This window comes from Schistocerca gregaria, chromosome 1, assembly GCF_023897955.1.
Source record: "Schistocerca gregaria isolate iqSchGreg1 chromosome 1, iqSchGreg1.2, whole genome shotgun sequence".
NCBI classification, from domain to species: Eukaryota; Metazoa; Arthropoda; class Insecta; order Orthoptera; family Acrididae; genus Schistocerca; species Schistocerca gregaria.
The window spans coordinates 826,058,261-826,079,242 of NC_064920.1; the positions used below are offsets into that span (position 1 = coordinate 826,058,261).

General features: G+C 39.5%; 1 protein-coding gene across 1 annotated transcript in view; it reads left to right on the forward strand.

The window, feature by feature from the left end:
- The window catches only part of LOC126271650 (MLX-interacting protein), a 392,142-nt gene that overhangs the window by 362,934 nt on the left and 8,226 nt on the right, over positions 1 to 20,982 (forward strand). The window lies entirely within an intron of this gene.

A 20,982-nucleotide genomic window follows, 5' to 3' on the forward strand; every position in this document is an offset into this window, starting at 1 on the left:
GTTTTTTAAATTGCTAGTTCTATTCGATAAGTGGGGGTATTGACCTTGAATGACTGTTGGCAAACAGCTCAATCTATGCAGTTTCAGTCACTGTGAAGTGTCAGAGCATAGAGCATTGTGTTTCATGGTTGAGAAGTTCTTTAAAAACAAGGGTTCTGTGGTTACGGTTCAATACTTTTTCTCTTGAAAGTTTCATGTTGGATGTCGAGAAGCAGTTCCAGATTGAAACGCTATATTCGAGTGGGTTGCAACCTTTAGAAGTATTGGATATGTGATGGGGAAAAAAAACCTTACCTTTCCTGTTCAGTTTGAACTCCAGAAAACATAGACAGAGTGAAATGGCAGTTCTTGTTAGTCTGAAACAGTCCACTGTATCACTGGGTATGTCATGTTGTTTATATTGAATCACATCTTACATGATGATCTCAGATTTCACCAATAGAAAATGATTGTCCAGCAGATAAATGAAACAGATTTTGTGTAGCACAGAGAATTTTGTAATGTAGTAGGCACTATTCGTACAGAAGATGCAGATGCCCCAGTATAGATGCAGATGCCCCAGTATTCATGAGTGAGAAAGCCCATTTTCATCTGGATGGTTATGTTAATGTACAGAACTGTTGGTACTGGGCACCAGAGAACTCACATGAACTAAACCAAAAACTTCTCCATAGCTCAAAAGTAACAGTGTAGTTCGGTACCTCCAAAATAGGGATTATTGGACCTTAGTTGTTTTGAAGAGGGAGGAACTGCAGTTACTGTGACACCAGTGTACTGTGTTAAAGTATTAAACAACTTTCTTTGTCCAGAACTTGCAAGGCGTGAAGTGCACATGAGAGAGATGTTCTAGCAGGATGGTGCCACAGCTCACGTGGCAAGAACATCCATGGAAGTGGTTCAACAAATGTACCCGAGACATTTCATTTCACAAATATGGTGATGTTCCTTAGCCCCCAGGCCCACCTGATCTGTTGATCTGTGACTTCTTTTTTTGTGGGGCTGCTTGAAATCAAGAGTGTGTGTGAATGAGTGTTGCACATTTGATGACCTCTAAGATTTCCATTTGTGAGAAAATTGAAGCTATGCCAAATGAAATGTTAGAGAGAGCCTCTTTGGAGAGGATCCAAATTTGTGTCCAGCAAGGAGGACATCATCTCAACAATAATATTTTCTAATGTATGCAGATTTCAAAAATGCAATAAAAGTACTATTACTGATGCAAACTTTCTTTAAAGAAAACCAGGTTTCAGTTATTCAGTTGCGCAAAACATGTGTTTCCTCTGCTCCACCCTGTATTTAAAGCTAAAACCACTCACTGTTCAAAGAAAATAAATAAGGGCAATAAGCTCTTGTCTGTGATTGTGGCATAAAATCAGTTGGCTCACTGTGACACCATATTCCACATACAATCATTTTTGTGTTGTGACATTTTTCAGAAGTACAGTTAATATGTTACAGTTCTTTTAAAATATATTCAGTTGACTGGAAACCTTGAAACCAGTTTCTGCTGATAAAATTACAACTGTAGAATATAAGGGTAGTGTGAGAGTCAGTTAAAACTATTCCAAAACACATTTGCATGAAAGAGCACAATTGAACTGCTTTCAGCGAGCAATTCTCTCTCTCTCTCTCTCTCTCTCTCTCTCTCTCTCTCTCTCTCTCTCTCTCTCTCTCTCTCTGTGTGTGTGTGTGTGTGTGTGTGTGTGTGTGTGTGTGTGTGTGTGTTTTGTAGTTCACATTGTCTCTGTAGTTCACTTTGTCAACATTTAGTAAGTTAGTATCTAGCAAAAGTGGATAAAAATACAAAACTTGGTTTGAGACTCCAAAATACCTGTATCAAATTGCATATTTATTACTTATTGTGAAATTTGAAGTGGGCCACTAACAGCATGAAGATGAGCCTCAATAAATCACAATAACAGATCTCTGAGGGAATAGATTTTTTGTGTTGTTAATGAGCTTGAGCTTTTATGATGTTACCGGTTTTGGGAATCAGTGGGTACAAGAAATGAATGGATACTGCATCACGCAGTGTGACCGTGACCTGGAATGACAATCATCTTGTGTGACTGTAGTCGTGGATGTACATCTTCATTGCCACTGTTGGCTTCACAATGGCGTACTGCAACAGGTGCAGACACTTCTAAACTCGGTGTTCACACCATCTGCTGTGATTTTGACTATGACACACATACTATTTCATCAGCTTCTATGGTTCAGAGTGACAAATTAGATGGCATTGGGCACTTTATGATAACTGGTAAAATATATGTTGTTTACAGACAAGTATGACTTCATACTGTCCTACAGGTGTTACCATGCATGTGTTAGACACCATTGTGGTGATCACAGTGTGGCAACCTGCAATGTCCAGTGTCACAACAAACATACTAAGAGTGTTGGATTGGGGTGCCTTTTAGATACAGCATGTTGTCTCTATCACTATGTATGGAGAGCATTCTGAACAGCAGCCACTGTGTTATTGTTTTAGAGCCAGAGTTACTCCTTCATGCAGCTACATAGGGTATATTTCAGCAGGAAGATTCCTGGTCATCCATGGCAAGAAATGTAAAGACCTCCTTGGCCTACAGATTTGCCTGTCAAGTCACCCATTGAACATGTCAGGAATATGTTGATCAGCAACTTGTTGTCCAAGTAGCAGTGTCGATGCTTTGTAGACTCAAATGCAAACTGCACAGAGGGAGATCCCCAGCAATGTATCTAGGCCCTTGTTGATTCCATGTCATGAAATTGAGAGGCTCTGATTGCAGCACATGGGGGCTTCACATGACTTTGAATTCTCAATAAATAACCGTGTACATTAGTGTACTTGGTAGTGATTTTTTTATATTGCATTCATATTACATGTGGTGAGGTGGAAAATTTTTCAGGCATTACTGTCAAAAAAATATCTGTGTATTGAGCTACGTGCCAACTGTTTTTACAAGTTTCTAATTAACTACTTCTATTCTGATTAGGAATGTCTCTAAATGCATAAAGAAGCTTAGATAGCCTGTCTCTCAGGCATTCTATTTCTATAGGTCTACTTTGACTTTTAAACCAAGTATTCCATAGAAATGTTCAGGTGGGTAATATAGGACAGCTCATCAACAGGGATGTTAATATCATATTGAATTCCTGGAAGTTTTATTGTGAAATATAGCTCGATCTTTTTGAAATGTATTCCTTTTTCATTTTAACTATCACAGGAGCTGCTGTCTGACATGCGTAGGTTGTGACGAACAGTATCATTACTTCTAATGCGTCCTGTGCTGAAGCAGCCCAAAAATATAGAGTTATGTGCTCACTAAACATTCACTGTACTCACATTGTCAGATAATGGGTCTTTGGAGCTTTGTCCTAATCTTTGTATGACTGATGTTTTGTGGAAAGCACTCACAAAAATGTTTATAACAATGAAAATAATGAATATTTGACAAAATAATTTAATTGGATAGATAAAGAAATCTGCTCACCACGCAGTGGCAGAACACATGCACAAAAGGAAGGTATAATTAGGCTAGCTTTTGGATCCATTAGTTTCTTCTTCAGGCAGAAGGGTTGTGGGGGAAGGAAGAGGGGTGAAGGAAAAGGACTGGAAAGGTTTAGGAAAAGGAGTAGATTTCGGAAAAGTCACACAGAACCATGGATCAGGGGAGACTTACCAGATGGGATGAGAAGAAAAGACTGATTGTTGGGGACTGCATCGGCAAGATTTGAAAACCTGAGAGCTCTTAGGTTTTCAAATCTCATCCAGTGTGGTAAGTCTCTCCTGACCCATGGTTCTGTGTGATATTTCCAAGATCTACCCTTTTTTCTAGACCTCTCCAGTCCATTTCCTTCGCCCTCTTCCTCCCCCTTCAGACCTTCTGCCTGAAGAAGGAGCCACCATTGGCTCCAAAAACTCGCCTACTTATGACTTTCTTTTGTGTGTGTGTTTTGCCACTGCTTGGTGGGTAGTTTCACAAAAATGTGTCATAAATAATGCAAAAGATGTGTGTGATGTGTTACAAAGTAAATTGAAGTTAACATTGCTGTTTATGTAGATACGAGTAAATTCTGGAAACTAGGAAATTAATCACTGTTACAGTTTGAGAGATGCTATTGAATTCCCTTATCAAAGTTTCAGTTTTGACTTCTGCGCCAGATACTGATACTTTTTCCTCTTGTAGATGAAGAATGAATATGTTTAAGGGTGACACTATGGATGATTAGCAGCTGTTGTGCAAGTGTGACTTTTTCATGTAATGGAGGTTTTTATCTCATCTGTCATGTAAAACGGAAAAAAAAAAAAAAAAAAAAAAAAAAACCTTAGCAGTTGGCGTCTTGCTAATCAGTGAACATGGATTGTAGTAATAATAATGTATGCAGTTCATTTTTTACTAATCTGTTCAAATAATATAGAGTTCAAAGTTGAATATTTAAACTTTCAATAAAATTTACAATTTTGATTAGTCCATTTTGCTTTTTTCTGGAAATTTGTCTGATTACCCCTGTTTCAGAACTGGCAATAAAAACAAAACTTCCAACAATAATGATAAAGGAATACAACAAATGTTGTCTGTATAAGATATTACTAGCTACACTGACCATTATCTGGTGAGAGCGTATACAAGGTTTGTTCAAAAAATTCCGGAAGTTTTGTAATTTCATGCCAGTGGTGTGTTGGAACGAAATGTGGTTGGCATCCCTGCATATGCCTGTGTTTAATGTGTAACTGCTCAAAGTTTCATTGTTGTATGTCTGTTAGTTAGTGTTCAGTGCTCTCTTAAGTAGAACATTGTATCACACAGTTTGCAAATTTTTAGATGGCTGAGTTACAGGAGCAATACGTCTGCATTACATTTTGCGTGAAACTTAAGAAAACGTATACAGATATGTGCCAAATGATGCAGGAAGGCTACGGTGATGAGTGTTTAAGCTGTACTTGGTGTTACAAATGGTTCACATGCTTTAAAAATGAGTGAACAGAAGTTAAAGATGGACCCTTGTTCAGGATGCTCTTCGATGTCTGCTGATGATGCTCATGTCAGGAACGTCAACGAAATTGTACATGCCAGCCAAAGACTGACTGTCTGAGAGATTGCAGAAAAATTTAACACTTCAGTTGGATCATGTAATGAAGTCTTGAATCAGCATCTTAGAACGCATCTTGTTGCCACCAAGTTCATCCCATGGCTCATTAGTCCAGAACAGAAAAACCATTGCTTCACAATCTGTGAAGAGCTTTTGGATCGCGCAAATGAGAACGAGATGTTCCTTAAGAGAATCATAACTGGTGACGAGACATGGGATCTAGGGTTATGCTGTTGAGATCAAGGTTCAGTCTTCACAATGGGCTGGAAAAGATTCTCCAAGACCAAAAAACAGCTCATCGAGTCAGGTTAGATGTCAAAGCCACGCTGATAGTTTTCTTTGATTTTCAAGGATTAATTCATCATGAACTCGTGCCGCAGGGACAAACTGCGAATTGCTGGTACTGTTGGGATGTCTTGTGACACGTACAAGAAAATGTGAGAATGAAGCAGCCTGAAATATGGCAAGACGATTCATGGCTCTTGCCTCACAATAACGCACCCGCACATTCATCCTTATTGATACATGACTATTGCACAAAAAATGAAACCACTGTGCTGCCTCATCCTATGTACTCTCCAGACCTGGCCCCTGGAGACTGTTTTTTATTTCCAAAATTGAAAACTCCCCTGAAAAGACGAAGATTTGCAACAATAGACGAGATAAAAGGAAATTCGTGTGATCCAGCAGGAGGCATACCAAGACTGTTTCTGGAAGTGGAAACAGAACTGGGATCAGTGTATCAATTGTGGAAGAGAGTATTTCAAAGAAGACAGTGCAAAATAAATAAAAGGTAAGTGTAGAACAATTTTGCTGACAAAGTTCCGGAATTTTTTGAATAGACCTCGTATATTTTTAAAAACCTGCTAGTTGAAGTCAGCGTAAGAATTACACATTATTATTTGTTGGTGCAGTTGGACATCCATCACAATCTGTTGTGCTCTTTGAAGAACTGCTGAACTAGAGCATAGTGCTGAATTTTTATGCGCTACAGTATTTTACTGTAATGTGGTGCCTGACCTTATCGGATGTAATTCTTCAGTTTTTCTTATGTCTCTCACATATGAAGAGTTCTCACATAAACTGGAAAGTTTATTGTTGTATCTTCAGCCCAAATACTGGTTTGATGCAGCTTTCCACCTTAGTCTATCCTGCACAACTCTTTTCATCTCTGAATAAGTGCTGCAACCTACTTCCATTTGAACCTACTTACTGTATTGATTTCTTGGTCTTCCTCTACAATTTTTACCTCTCACACTTCTTCCCATGTCAAATATACAATTTGTTGGCCACAGAATGTGTCCTGTCCATCAATTCCTTTGTTTAGTTCAGTTGTACCAGGCTATTCTTTTCCGCCAGTTCAATTCAATTCCTCCTAATTTGTTATTCTAGCTACCCATCTAATATTCAGCATTCTTTTGTAGCACCACATTTCAGAAACTTGGATTCTCTTTTTGTCTGAACTCTGTGTTGACCATATTTCACTTTGAGTATAGTTCAGTCAACACTGTCTAAAGCTTTCTCTAAGTTTACAAATGCTATAAATGTAAATTTGTCTTTATTCAATCCGTCTTCTAAGGTGAGCCATAGAGTTAATATCACCACTTGTGTGCTTCATTCTTCCAGAATCGAACTTGATCTTCCCCAGGGTGGCTTTTACAAGCTTTTCCGTTCTTCTGTAAATAATTCATGTCATTATTTTGTAACTATGACTTATTAAACTTTTGGTTTAGTAATCTTCACATATGTCAGCATCTACCTTCTATGAAATTGGAATCATTACATTCTTCGTGAAACCTGAGGATGGTTTGCCTGTGGCATATACAAAGTGCTGCACAAAAATTACCAGAATACACCTTGATGTTACTTATCACTATCACCTTCGAGTAGTTGCTTTGGGGTGCCTTACACTGCTCCTAGAATTTTTACCATAAACTGAAAGCTTCTTAAAATGAATTTTTTATGAGCCTGTTATTACAATTTGTAATTCTGTTTTAATCTCCTCAGCTGTGTGAAATATTCGACTTTTTAACTTGAGCTTCATTCCAAAGAATACAAAAAAAGTGACTTGCAGATGAGGAACACCTGTCATTTTGTTTGCTGCCAGAAAGTCCTGGGTGATCAATGCAGTGTGTGACCTCACATTGTCATGATGGAGGAACGATTTGCTGTGGACCACTTTCGTCAGATAAAGTCCTCTAACACTTCCTGTAAGACAGCCCTGTGACACTGCATATTTACTGAATGGTCTGCCTAGGATCTTCCAGCGCCGTATTTGGAACAGCAGCGACATTTTGAGGAGTAATGTTGGTTGACGGCTGTACTGAATGGATATCATCGTCAAACAGTGTTCTGCCACCTTGAAAACATTTTAAGACAAACGTAAGTTTGAGTGTGACCTAAGGCAACCTCCTTAAATGCTTGCTTCAGCATATAATGTGCTTATGTAGTGGTTTTTCCCAAGTCTAAAACACAAAGTTTATGCACATACATGGTTCCCAGACACCTGCAACCATCAAATTTGCAAGTTACACAAAACATGAGAATGGGGAAATATGCATAAAAACTAAATGTGACCATCTAGCCCAAAGCTACTTGAGCTGCTAAATAACTCAAAAGGATGTGTGAGGTACCATCTAGAGGTATTTTATTGTATTAGCTGGACTCCACAAGCTACTCATACAATCAGGGAACATTTGGTTGCAAGTCAGGTAGAATAACTTTGTCGTGACTGGCTCTCCCAAGGGTCTCGGTAATTTTGCAGGAACATCACATTCTCCAGGGGCCTCTTCCCCCCCCCCCCCCCCCCCCCCCCCCACTTACACCTTTCAGTCTCTGTCAAATTCTTCTCATTCTATAATATTGTCCTCAAATTTGTTCCCTTAATACAGACCCAGTATTTACTCCTTCTACCTTCCCTTCAGGACACCACAACTCTTTCGTTAGTATTTTCTTGGTGGGCATTGGACCCAAACTACTGCAACATTTACTTCCTTTCCTGTGTCCAGTCTCCCATCTCTGACTATTCTTACTTCTCTTACCCTCTACCCCTTGGTGGTGGCAGTCTTTGATGTCCACTGAGCTATGTCTCTAGGTTCTGCTTTCCTTCGGTTATACTTGTACTTATTTACTTTACATCTCTTTTTGGATTAAGTAACTTTTGTTCCTCTTTTGGATTTGACCTACATTTTGAAATTTTTTTCTGTAGTGTGGATTCTGAGTCAGGAGGAATGCCTTAAGGTAGCCGATGTGATGAGGTTGTTCTATACCCTTTAGGTAGAACCTTCTGATGCCTGCACTCCTCACCAGATGACCATCTTTTTGGGGTGTCAGGACTTCCAGCAATGGCCATCATCCAGCTGATCTTCGCTGCAGTTGGATGGCACCAGTGGAGAAAGCCCTTGATCAGAGTAGGATGTATCACATGGAACACATTGAACTAAGTCATACAATGGCCATATTGATCTGGACATCTCAACAGATTGGTATTGATATTTTGATGTGGACAGTCACAATCTAACTGCTTTCCCTACCCTGGCTACCACACAGAAAGAGGGCAAGCCAGAAGATTGATTTTTACCTCTCACACTTCTTCCCATGCCAAATATATAATTTGTTGGCTGCAGAATGTGTCCTATCCATGTAGACGTAGATTGCGACGGAAATAATTTATTCAACCACTGGCGTGTGCTAGAATAAGAGGAGTTACTTTTACAGTGATGAACCAATTAGATTTCATCAGCACAAAGGAGGCAAATCCTCTGCTGCACAATCTCAAACACTTTAGTCATGTTACATACCAATGAAGCCAGCAAGAGGCTCTCAGCAAATACAGCAGGAGACACTTCATAGCCCTCTGACAGCACAAGAGGAAAAAACTCACTCCACAGCTTCTTCCTCCCAAAATAAGGTTAAACGAGACGAAGACACTGAGCTAGTGAAATGCCTGATCATCTTCTTACCAGGACCTACAACTTGAAAAATTACACAAAAGGAAACACCAAAAAGAGAAAAAGAAGGAAACAGACAGGGAAAAAAAGACAAAGATCTGATTAATCTGTTCTTATGGAACCGAAACTTTCCTTGACAATACAAGATTCTGTGGACAGGAGGCATTGGAACACTCTGCAGTTCAACATGGTTCACCTTCATTTTCTCTGACCACATCACTGCCTTTTCAATGATTTTACAATGGAAATGAAATTGTTGCTATTTGTACCTGCAAAAAAATTACAATTAATCACGAAGTATCTCACAGTATGTACAGAAATACAAGAATCGAGACTTTTAGAAGACCATCTTCCTAATACTAGAACATATAATATATAGGACAAAAATAGCACATGGAAATGGCTCTGTAAACTTTCCGGCATAATAATGCATTGTATTCATATCGGGTCTCCAGCCGGAACATCTCGTCATCTGGACACAATATTTCGGCGATCCACCTGGCCGCCATCTTCAGGTGAGGAAGCCATCGGACCTTCTCGCCAGAACTGAAGTCAAACATGCCGTGGCGGCTCCTTTATACACCGACCGTTGGACCATCGTGTGTGCATGGAAAAAACCACCCTCTAGCAACAGGCACCACAATGCACTGGTGGTGAAAGCTCGTGAAAACAATAAATCGATATCAAATCCTAATAGACAGTTTTTGAAGACCGCGACAAGGACCGTTGTGGTTGTTAATGCCAAACAGAACTGGGTTCCAACTCTTACTTAAAGGATACCCCTTATCTCAGTTTATAATATTGTCAGAAGCCGGATTTCAATGGCTTCTTTCACTACACAGTCCCAATACTGCGACGCAGTGGCTACCACTTGTGTCTCATCGTAAAGCATTTTATGTCCTTCCATAAGACAATGTTCCGCCACCGCAGATTTTTCTGGCTGGAATAAATGCATGTGGTGATGATGCTCCATGACTTGACTCGTAGAAAGCAACTACTAGAGACACTATTCTTAGACGTTGATCTCTGTCTAATAAATTTGGGAGTGCCAAAACATTTCAGCATGTCTGTGGCACCTGTTCTAAAACAGATTTGACAATGTGAAGTCATAACTACACTCCTAAGACCCAGCGGACATTCTTGATGTTGTGTGTGATACCCATTGGTCCCTAATTTGCACCGAATCAGTTGTTTGTCACACTCCTCACTGTGAATAGCCAACTGGAATGCTTTCATTGCTAAAGTGCAGATCACATTAAATACAGAGAAGAGGGTCAATGGAGTAGTAAAAAATGCAATAGAAATGATCATCCAAATTGTGAATAACACATCATCATTCTCTTAAGGCCGTTCTAGACAGAATCGTGTTCCTTGGTGGTGCAGAGAGATTGCAGGTGTCATCAGAGAACAGTGGTACTGTCAACACATATTAGCTTTGCATTTTAACTTTTACGCAATGATTTTGGTTTAATGTTTTGACAATATAATTTTACGAGGCTCATTATCCATTCATTAATTACTAATAGACAAAGAGAGGGATGAAAAAAGTCTCATACTTATATTCTTGGGTGGCAAGTGACGACTAAATGACTAATAATCACATAATTGAGTCACTTTATATTGAAAATCACCACCACAGCTTCCAACTTTCCCTTCTTTGCTTAGTACTGGCTTACCATCTCACCTCTTGATATTCACACAACTGCTTCTTTTTTCAACCCTTGATATTCACATAATTGCTTCTTTTTTTGCCAAAGGTATCTTTTTTAATTTTCCTTTAGGCAGCATCTATATTTCTCCTAGTTATGCATGTTTCTTCAGCTTTGCATTTGTCCTCTAGCCATTCCTGTTTAGCCATTTTGACTTTCTGTTAAACTCATTTTTTAAGCTGTCTGTATTTCTATTCACCTCCTTCATTTGCTGTATTTTTATATTTTCTCTTTTCACCACTTAAATCGATATATCCTAAGTATCAATATCTCCAAGAACTTGTACTAGTCTTGCCATTTTACCCATGTGATGCTCTGCATTTCACAAATCTATCCATTTGTTTTCTGCCGTATTCCTTTCCGTTGTTACAGCCCAACATCACCTAATACTTCATGTGAAACTCTTCAACAACCTTCAGTTCCTAAATATATCCACGTCCCATTTCTTTAGTTTCCTGCTAATTTGCAGTTTCTGTAGTTTTAGTCTGCAGTTCACAACCAATAAATTGTGGCCAGAGTTCACATCTACCCTTGGATATTTCTTATAGTTTAAAATCTTGTTTTGAAATTACTGCCTTATCATTATATAATCAGTCTGAAAACTTCCAGTGTCTCCGGCTCCCTTCCACACATACTGCTTCCTTTCATAATTCTGAAGCCAAATGTTAGCTATGATTAAATTATGCTGTGTGCAAAATTGCACCAGATGGTTTCCTCATTCATTCCTTCCCACCAGTCCATATTATTTGTTCTCCTTTCTTTTCCTACTATCAAATTACAGTGTCCCATCACAATTAAATTTTTGTCTTCCTTAACTATCTAATTAATTTCTTTTATCTCTTTGTACATTCTCTCTGTCTCTTTACCTTTGGCTTCATGTCTATTTTGGGTTACCTACATTCCTACTTTCTTATTCATTATTAGGCTGACTCTTCCCTATTTGATTTTGTATTTATAACCGTATACTCACCTGACCAGAAATCCTATTTTTCTTGCCACCACTCTTCATTAATTCCCTCTACATGTAACTTAAACCTATCCATACCACTTTTTAAACTCGCTACATGATTAAAGGACCTAACATTCCATACTCCAATAAGTAGAATGCCAATTTCGTTTTCCCTGATGATGATATCCTCCTGACTAGGCCCTGTCTGGGGATGCAAATGAGAGACTATTTTACCAAGAGGATGCCATCATTGTTAAACCGCACTGAAGAGCTGCATTTCTTTGAGAAAAATAACGGCTGTAGTGCCCCCTTGCTTTCAGCTGCACACAGTACAAGCACAGCGAAGGTCATTTTGGCTAATGTCCCAAGGCCACATTTACATCTATTTCTGTACTCAGGAAACCACTGTGAAGTCCATGGCAGAGGGTATGTCCCATTGTACCAGTTATTCGGGTTTCTTTCTGTTCCATTCACATATGGAGTGCAGGAAGAAAGATTGTTTGATTGCCTCTGTGTGTGCAGTAATTATTCTAATCTAATCCTCACAATCCCTATGTGAGTGATACATAGGAGGTTGCAGTAAAATTAGAGTAATCATTTGAAGCAAGTTCTTCAAACTTTGTTAACAGATTTTCTAGGGATAGTTTACATCTAGTTTCAAGAGTCTTCCAGTTCAGTTCGTTGTGACACTCTCCCACAGATTAAACAAACCTGTGACCATTTTGCTGCCCTTCTCTGTACACATTCAATATCCCCCGTTAGGCCTACCTGGTATGTGTCCTACACATTTGAGCAATATTTTAGATCTGGTCACACAAGTGATTTGTGAAAAATTTCTTTCATAGATTGATGGTACTTCCCCAGTATTCTACCACCTGCTTTACCAACAACTAAGCATATGTGATCATTTCATTTCGTATCCCTACAAAGTGTTACAACTAGGTATTTGTATGAGTTGGCGGGTTCCAACAATGACTCATTGATATTATAGTCATAGGATACTAAATTTTTTCATTTTGTGAAGTCCAAAATTTTTCATTTCTGAACATTTAAAGCACATAGGCAATCTTTGAATTACTTTTAAATCTTATTGGGGAAGATCTGACTAAATATTTATGCAGCATATGTCAGATACTACTTCATTATAGATAACTGCATGATCTGCAGAAAGCCTGATTTTGCTATTAATATTGTCTGCAAGGTCATTAATACACAACATGAAGAGAAAGGTCCCCAACACACTTCCCTGAGGTATACCCTAAGTTACTTCTACATCTGACAATAACTCTCCATCCAAGATATCATGCCGTGTCCTCCCCACCAAAAAGTCCTCAATCCAGTCACAAATGTCACTTGATACCTAATATGATCACTATTTTGACAGTAAGTATAGGTGTGGTACTGAGTCAAATGGTTTTTAGAAATTAAGAAATACAGCATCTACATGACTGCCTCGATTGAAAGCTTTCAATATGTAATATGAGAAAAGTTGAGTTAGGTTTCACACGATTGGTGTTTTCGAAATCCGTGCTAGTTGGCATTTAGGTCATTCCGTTAAAAGTTCCTAATTATGCTTCAGCTCAAAGTATGTTCTAAGATTCTGCAACAAATCAATGTCAAGGATATTGGATGGTAGTTTTAGTGGATCACATCTGTTATCCTCCTCCTACATGGGTGTCAGCTGTGCTTTCTTTCCAAGCTGTAGCACAGTTTTTTGTTTGGAGGTCTACCATAGATTATAGTTAGAAAAGGAGCTAACTCAGTTGCAAATTCAGTATAGAATCTGACAGGGATTCCATCAGGACCTGGAGTTTTGTTCAATTTTAACAAAGTCAGCTGTTTCTCAACACCCCTGACACGAATACTTATTACATTCATCTTTACAGTGGTGCAAGGATTAAATTGGGACAGTTCTCCTTAGTTTTCCTTTGTAAAGGAACATTTGGAAATGGAGTTAAGCATTTCAGAATTTTCTTTGTTGCCCTCAATTTCAGTTTCTGTCTCATTCACTAGAGACTGGACACTAACTTTGGTGCCACTAACCAGATTTTCTTTGGGTTCTGTGAAAGATCACTTGACAATATTCTGCTACGGTTTTTATTGAAGGCATCTCGTATTGCTCTCTTGACGGCCAAATACGTTTCATTCAGCATCTCTCTGTCTAAAGCCCTACACTTTGTTTCATGCCTGCTATGTAGTAATCTATCTTTATTTAAAAGTTTCTGTACAATGGCTGTATACCTTGGAGGTTACCTCCCTACATGCTTTGCTCCATGCTGAAAATTTCAAGTTCCTCATTCAGATATGACACTACCAATTTTTTATCTGCCGAACATATATATCTTTCTGCTTGTTTTAGTTGTCCTTCGTACTTTGGTAATCATTGTTGCCAAACCTCCATCATGCTCACTGAACCCAGTTGTGATGTGGATCTCCTCAGAGAGGTCAGGTCTATTTGTTGCCATTAAATCCGATATATTTCCATCATGAGTGGGGTTTCTATCTGTTCTAGGTAGTTTTCAGAGAAGTCATTCAGTAAAGTTTCACAGGGTATCTTTATCATGACCATCAGTAACAAAACTGTAATCTTCCAAATTAATTGTTTGATGATTAAAGTCTCCGCCAATGATTAATTTATGATTGAGGAACTTACATACAGGTGTACCGAGGTTTTCTCTAAAGTTTTCAGATATATCAGGAGATGAGTCTGGTGGGCAATAGAAGGATCCAGTTATTTTATACCCACAGCAGATAGTGAGTCTTGCCTAAACAATTTCACATGAAGCCTCAGTTTCTACCTCATTGGATTTGAGTTTCTTGCTACTGTGGCAAATACACCACCTCCATTTCCCATTTACCTAGCCTTAAGACATACACTTAAATTTTCCCCAAAAATCTCACTGCTGTCGATTTAAGGTTCCAACCAGCTTTCGGTACCTAGTATTATGCGAGCTCCACTGCTTTTCATGAGTGATTCAATCTCGGGCACTCTTTTTGCAAATGCTTCTGCAATTTACCATTAGGATTTTTAATACTCTCACCTGTGGGAGTCATTTCTTTCGTTCTTACACTGCTCCTTCTGTGTTACCTACAGCTATCATTATCTGGATTGGATGGAGAGTTGCTAATCTAAAAAAAATCGCTGTGTGCACCCCACACACAGTCAGCAACCTGAATAGCAACCTCTGATGTGTACATCAGTCAATTACTGAGTGTGGTGCCTCTTCACCTACTGAAAAGCACCACTGCTCCTCTTCAGGAACCACATATTTGTCTGGGCTTTCCACTAATGCCCTTCCGTTGTGGTTGCACCTACTGTAAGGCAATCTGTATCGTTGAGGTATTCAAGCCACCCATTTTGGCAAGGTCCATGTTTCATAATAAATCTATAACTTCTAAAAAAGTTGTGATCTGTATGAACTGTCATTATTTTTGTACAGATGTTAATTAGAACACTTTTTTTGAGTGTCACAATTACATAGGAAGGTAACTTTATCAAAATGAGAAATCATATGAGAAAACTGTTAAATTAAAATGTGACAAAATGATTGGCTAGTACTGATTGGCAAGAGCTGAAAATTTGGTACATTTAAAATTGGAACAATTATGCATAACTTTTGAAACTCCCTCATGGCGGAAAAGCAGATAGGTTTCAGAAATGCTGGGGGAGAGAGGCAGATCACCTAGACCCCAGATTGAGAAGTACCAACCTATTGTGAGGACGTTTGCTATTTGCACATTTTCATAGAAACATAAATGACAGTGAATTATTATTCCACCAATCCACCGAATTATTAAATCTTACATAACAGTTTTATCAAAAGGATATATTGCTACCCACTGTAAAAATGACACACTAAGTTGCAGACAGGCACGGTGAGAAGACTGTATTTTCATTTCGCCTTTCTGTAACTCGAGTCTCATCTTGACAGTGAGTAGCAATCTATACTATTCATAATATTGTTAAATGCACATATATATAATTAAGTTAGGTTTTTATGCATGTACCACTTAATAATGGCTGTAAGTGGAACTATATTGTCATTTTGTAAATATAACAAGACTGTGGAACCAATCCAAAAGAAAGTTAATGTCGTTAAAACATAGTGGTAGTGTTTCTCTAAATATTATGGTATATTTCATGTTACATAAAATTTTTACACAAAATAAAATAACCTCCTAGTTCTTAAATGATTTTAGCTACTCTGTAGTTATAGCATCAATTTTGTCAAGTTGCTCAAGTTACTGTCTTTATTGCTCTGACCACTGTACTAGAGTTTCGTTTTTTTTTTCCATGTCAGTCAGCCTCCCCCCCCCCCCCCCCTCTCCTATCTTGATGTGTAACCACTCCCCTTCATTAAATATACTTTTTATGTTATATTAAAATCCATCTAGACTTACTTCGTGGAAGGTGCTATTGTGCACCTTCTCTATTTATGAACTTTATTATACAATATGTGTGTAGCTTAGCAAACCGTTGAACATTTTGCCATTGTCAATTGTTAAGGATATTTCCTCATTAAAACCAAGTCAATACCCATTCTTGAGTAAATTTTGGAACCATGCTTCTTTATCTTGAATACTTCCCACCATCAGTTTAAGAAAATTGCCGTTTTCTCAGATTGCCTGTATTTCCAATGAACATGGTTTTATTTCTATGACAATGCCAAATACCATGTAGAATACGTATAATGGAAGACATGAAGTTGAGGCACTGAGTTCTCAATGGTTATGTAGACAAGACTAAAAGTGATGCTAAGCTTTTGGAAAATGTTCTTCAGAGACAATTAATATAGAAACCCCCCCCCCCCCCCATCCCACACACACACACACACACACACACACACACACACACAACACACAAACATGAACATATACTTTTCAAGTAATGTGAGGGGAAAAAAGAGAGGAAGGGGGGGGGGGGGAGTGGTAGAAGGAAGGGTTGGTAATGACTGGGATGGAGACACAACAATGGCATGGGATAGGAATACAAAACTGGTGACTTATCTCTGGAACAGACAGGTAGAATTGTGTGTGACATGTAATGAAGCAAAGGATTGAATTGAAAAAGAGAGAGAGAGAATAGAGGAGAATGGGAGTAATCAAATGAGTGAAGAGGTGAGCATAGGGCTGTGGGTGGATATTGGTGTTGGAACAAGGACTAATGGAGATTGAGGCCAAGGGGATTGTGGGATGTATTGTAAGAGCAACTCCCATCTACGTAACTTGTGGAAACTGGTATTGAAACTATCCAGATGGTGCAGGTTGCATTGCAATGCAGTTATCGAAATCGAGCATGTTATATTCAGCCAGTAAGGAATCAACTCTGCTCTTAGCTACGATTAGACAAACAGCTGGTTGGTGGTCATGCTCAGATGAAAAAGCTGTGAAAAACTTATGGCAGAGTTGCTCCATGACGTGACTATGGTCACAGTAGGATGTCTTGATCTGAGACTATTCTTTCAAAAGTCCACTGATGTGCAAAACGTAAGAACAAAAGTAACATTCACGTGATGCTTCACTGCCAAGTAACATATTTTGATGAAACTTGCTACCACCACTGATGCAGTATAACAACTGGAAGAAATATACTATGAGATGAACAGCAATGACACTTTTATTCAAATACAATAATTACAATAAAGTCACTCCAATTCATGGTGGTTCTTTGGACTTTTCAAAAGATGGAACATGATTCAAATAGCATGTGTTTTCACCACAGACAGTAATGCATGCTCTGCAACATACTCCCATGATGGCCACAAGGTTAGTAATGAGTTCTTGTGGTAGGGTGCTCTAGTCCCCCATCAGCACAGTTGACAGCTGCTGGGTCACATGTGGACGGGCTGCACTATGTCTCCCCACCAATACCACATGTGCTCAGTCGTATTTAACTCAGGTGAGCAAATAGTCAAGTTCATTTGACGAATTTCTGTTCATTCCAAGAGCCCCTCCACCAGCACGGTTTGATGCTGTCTGCATATCTCACCCATAAAAATGATGAGATTGAAAATGTTTGTTTCAGTTATGACTTTGCTTTATTATTAACATGATTGATTTCGGGAACAGTGCTACTACTCTCATCTCCCATTGATATGGCCTGCACAAAGCAAACAGCCAACTAGTTGATTGGCAGAAAGGTGCTGCATAAACAACTCATCACCAAGACGATGAGGAAGAGTGCACCCAAAAGCCCCACTGCTATAGGCCAGGAACTGTCACAATGCGAGAAATCCATCTCTACCAAAAGAGCAACGAGCTGCTCATCTACAACCTCCACATTTAGCACATTGTGCGCATGTTCATCGAGGACGTTAAGACCGACTTGTGCTTCCAAAGCTCTGGCATCGTGGCATTCCAGGAAGCCAGTAAGGCCTACCTCATTGGCCTCTTCAAAGACACCAGCAAGCCACACTCAGCTTGTCACGGTAACAAAGTTCTACAGTGCAGTCTGACATCCACAGCATCAACCACCTCACAGCTGACGGCTAAATTTGTACACCTGAAGACGGGAATATAATTTTCCCCAAACCAGTTGTGTTTGTAGTAAAACAAAGTCATAACTAAAGCAGATATTTTCAGTCTCTCCCTGCAATTCGGCTGCCGGTGTTATGTAAAAGTGAAGTCATGGTCAGATGCACCTGTGAAAAGATGCACAGGAGCACCATGTCACAATAATGTTTACCTGTGAGTTTCCTGTGTTCAAAACTTTGGAGGTCAGTACACTGAAATAACGTTATGCCTACCCACACCATAAGACTTGGACTACCAAACCTATTATATTCAACAACACTGCATATACCCACCGAACGTGATCATTTTGGTGGTCCAGGTGTTTGTCTGCTGGGAGGCGTAATGTTGCATGGGCGTACTGATATCCAAATCATTGAAAACAACAGTAAATGTTATTGTGACACTGTATTCCTCCCCATGTGCATCTTTTCAGGAGTGCATTCGGCCCTGATTTGATTTTTATGGATGACAACGTGCGTCCCCATCAAACACTGCAGATCAAAGAGCACTTGGAATGAGAAGATATTCAGCAAATGGACTGGCCTGCTCATTCCTATGACTTAAATCCCATTGAGCAAGTGTGGGATGCATTAAGGAGATGTATTGCAGCATGTCCACACACACCACCAATCATTCAGCAGTTGTCAGCTGTGTTGGTTGGTGAGTGGAATGTCCAACCACAAGAATTCTTTACCAACCTAGTGGCCAGTGTGGGAGCATATTGCAGAGCAAGCATTGCCATCCATGGCAAGAATGTGCTCTATTAAAGAGCTTTTAAAACACCTAGGGGTCCATTTAGCCCTGGTTTGATTTTTATGGATGACAATGTGCATCCCCATCAAACAGTGCAGATCAAAGAGCGCCTGGGATGAGAGGATATTCAGCAAATGGACTGGCCTGCTCATTCCTTTGACTTAAATCCCATTGAGCAGAAAGTAACATTGCTGTTACTTCAGTTTAATTGTTGTCTTTGAATAAGTGTCATTTTAGTTCATCTCATTGCATACTTCCTTCTGTTAGCATCTGTACTATACTGTATGAGTTCTTTCTGCTCTGAAGACCCAAAGAAACTGATACACCTGCCTAATAACATGTAGGGCCCCCAAGAGCATGCAGAAATGCCGCAACACAGTGTAGCATGGATGCGACTAATTTCTGATGTTGTGCTGGCGGGAATTGACACCATGAATCCTGTAGGCCTGTCCATAAACCTGTAAGGGTACAAGGAGATGGTGATCTCTTTTAAACAGCATGTTGCAAGGCATCCCAGGTATGATCAATAAATGTTCATGTCTCGGGAGTTTAGTGGCCAGTGGAAGTGTTTCAACTCAGAAGTGTGTTCCTGGAGCCACTCTGTAGCAATTCTGGACATGTGGGATGTTGCAATGTCGTGCTGGAATTGCCCAAGTCCATCAGAATGCACAATGGACATGAATGGATGCAGGTGATCAGACAGGATGCTTACATACATGTCACCTGTTAGGAGTTGTATCTAGACATATTAGGGATCCCATACCACTCCAACTGCACATGCCCCACGCCATTACAGGACCTCCACCAGCTTGAACAGTCCCCTGCTGACATGCAGGTTTTCTCCATATCCATACACGTCCAACTGCTCGATACAGTTTTAAATGAGACTTGTCTGACCAGGCAACATGTTTCCAGTCATCAACAATGTTAGTGTTGACGGCCCTAGGCAAGGTGTAAAGCTATGTCTCGTGCAATCATCAGGGATACACGAGTGGGCCTTCAGCTCCGAAAGCCCATGTCGATGATGTTTCGTTGACTGGTTTGCACACTGACACTTGTTGATGGACCAGTATTGAAATCTGCAGCAATTTGTGGAAGGGTTGCACAACTGTCACGTTGAGTGATTCTTCTCAGCTGTCGTTGGTCCCATTCGTACAGGGTCCTTTCCTGGCCGCAGCAATGTCGGAGATCTGATGTTCACTGGATTCCTGATATTCACAGTACGTTCATGAAATGGTCATACAGAAAATTCCCCACTTTATTGCTACCTCGGAGATGCTGTGTCCCCATCACTCGTATGCCGACTATAACACCAAATTCAAACTCACTTAAATCTTGATAACCTGTCATTGTAGCAACAGTAATCGCTCTAACAACTGTACCAGACACTTGTCTTTTATAGGCGTTGCTGACCGCAGCACCCTATTCTGCCTGTTTACATATCTCTGTACTTGAATACGCTTGCCAGTGCCAGTTTCTTTGGCACTACAATGCATGTGGTCCAATTCCATCAAGCTATGTCAGTTGGCAGTGACACATCAAGTTACCTTCCTCCTTAAGTTTTGCACACTGTTGTATTTATATTTCCGTCCTGCCCTGTTTCCACCAATCAAAAGTTTGCCGGAAATTGCATTTATTTGACCCAGCCCTTAACCTTGTGTAAGTCTTTGCTTAATGTGAGGCTTTACAAGTTCTTGTCATAGATCCAACAAAAATTTTCTCCTTTTGTCGCTTGCAAGGACCTCCCAGTCAGAATTTTTTGTCTTCCAAATAACATATGCATTTATGGCTGCTGTATCTATCATGTTGGTAGTCGTATTGCATCACCACTTACTTATCGTTTTGTCCATTGTGTCAACAGAATCTTTGGTTTTATTGTAGTGTAGAATAATATTGGGTTTGAATTCCTCCTATTTGGTGCTGCAATTACAGTCATGATGTTCAGAATTCAAAAGGATTACTACCTTGTTCTTTTTAGACACATATGATACTATGGTTAGATTTTCATTGAATGCAAATGTCGATGAAAATT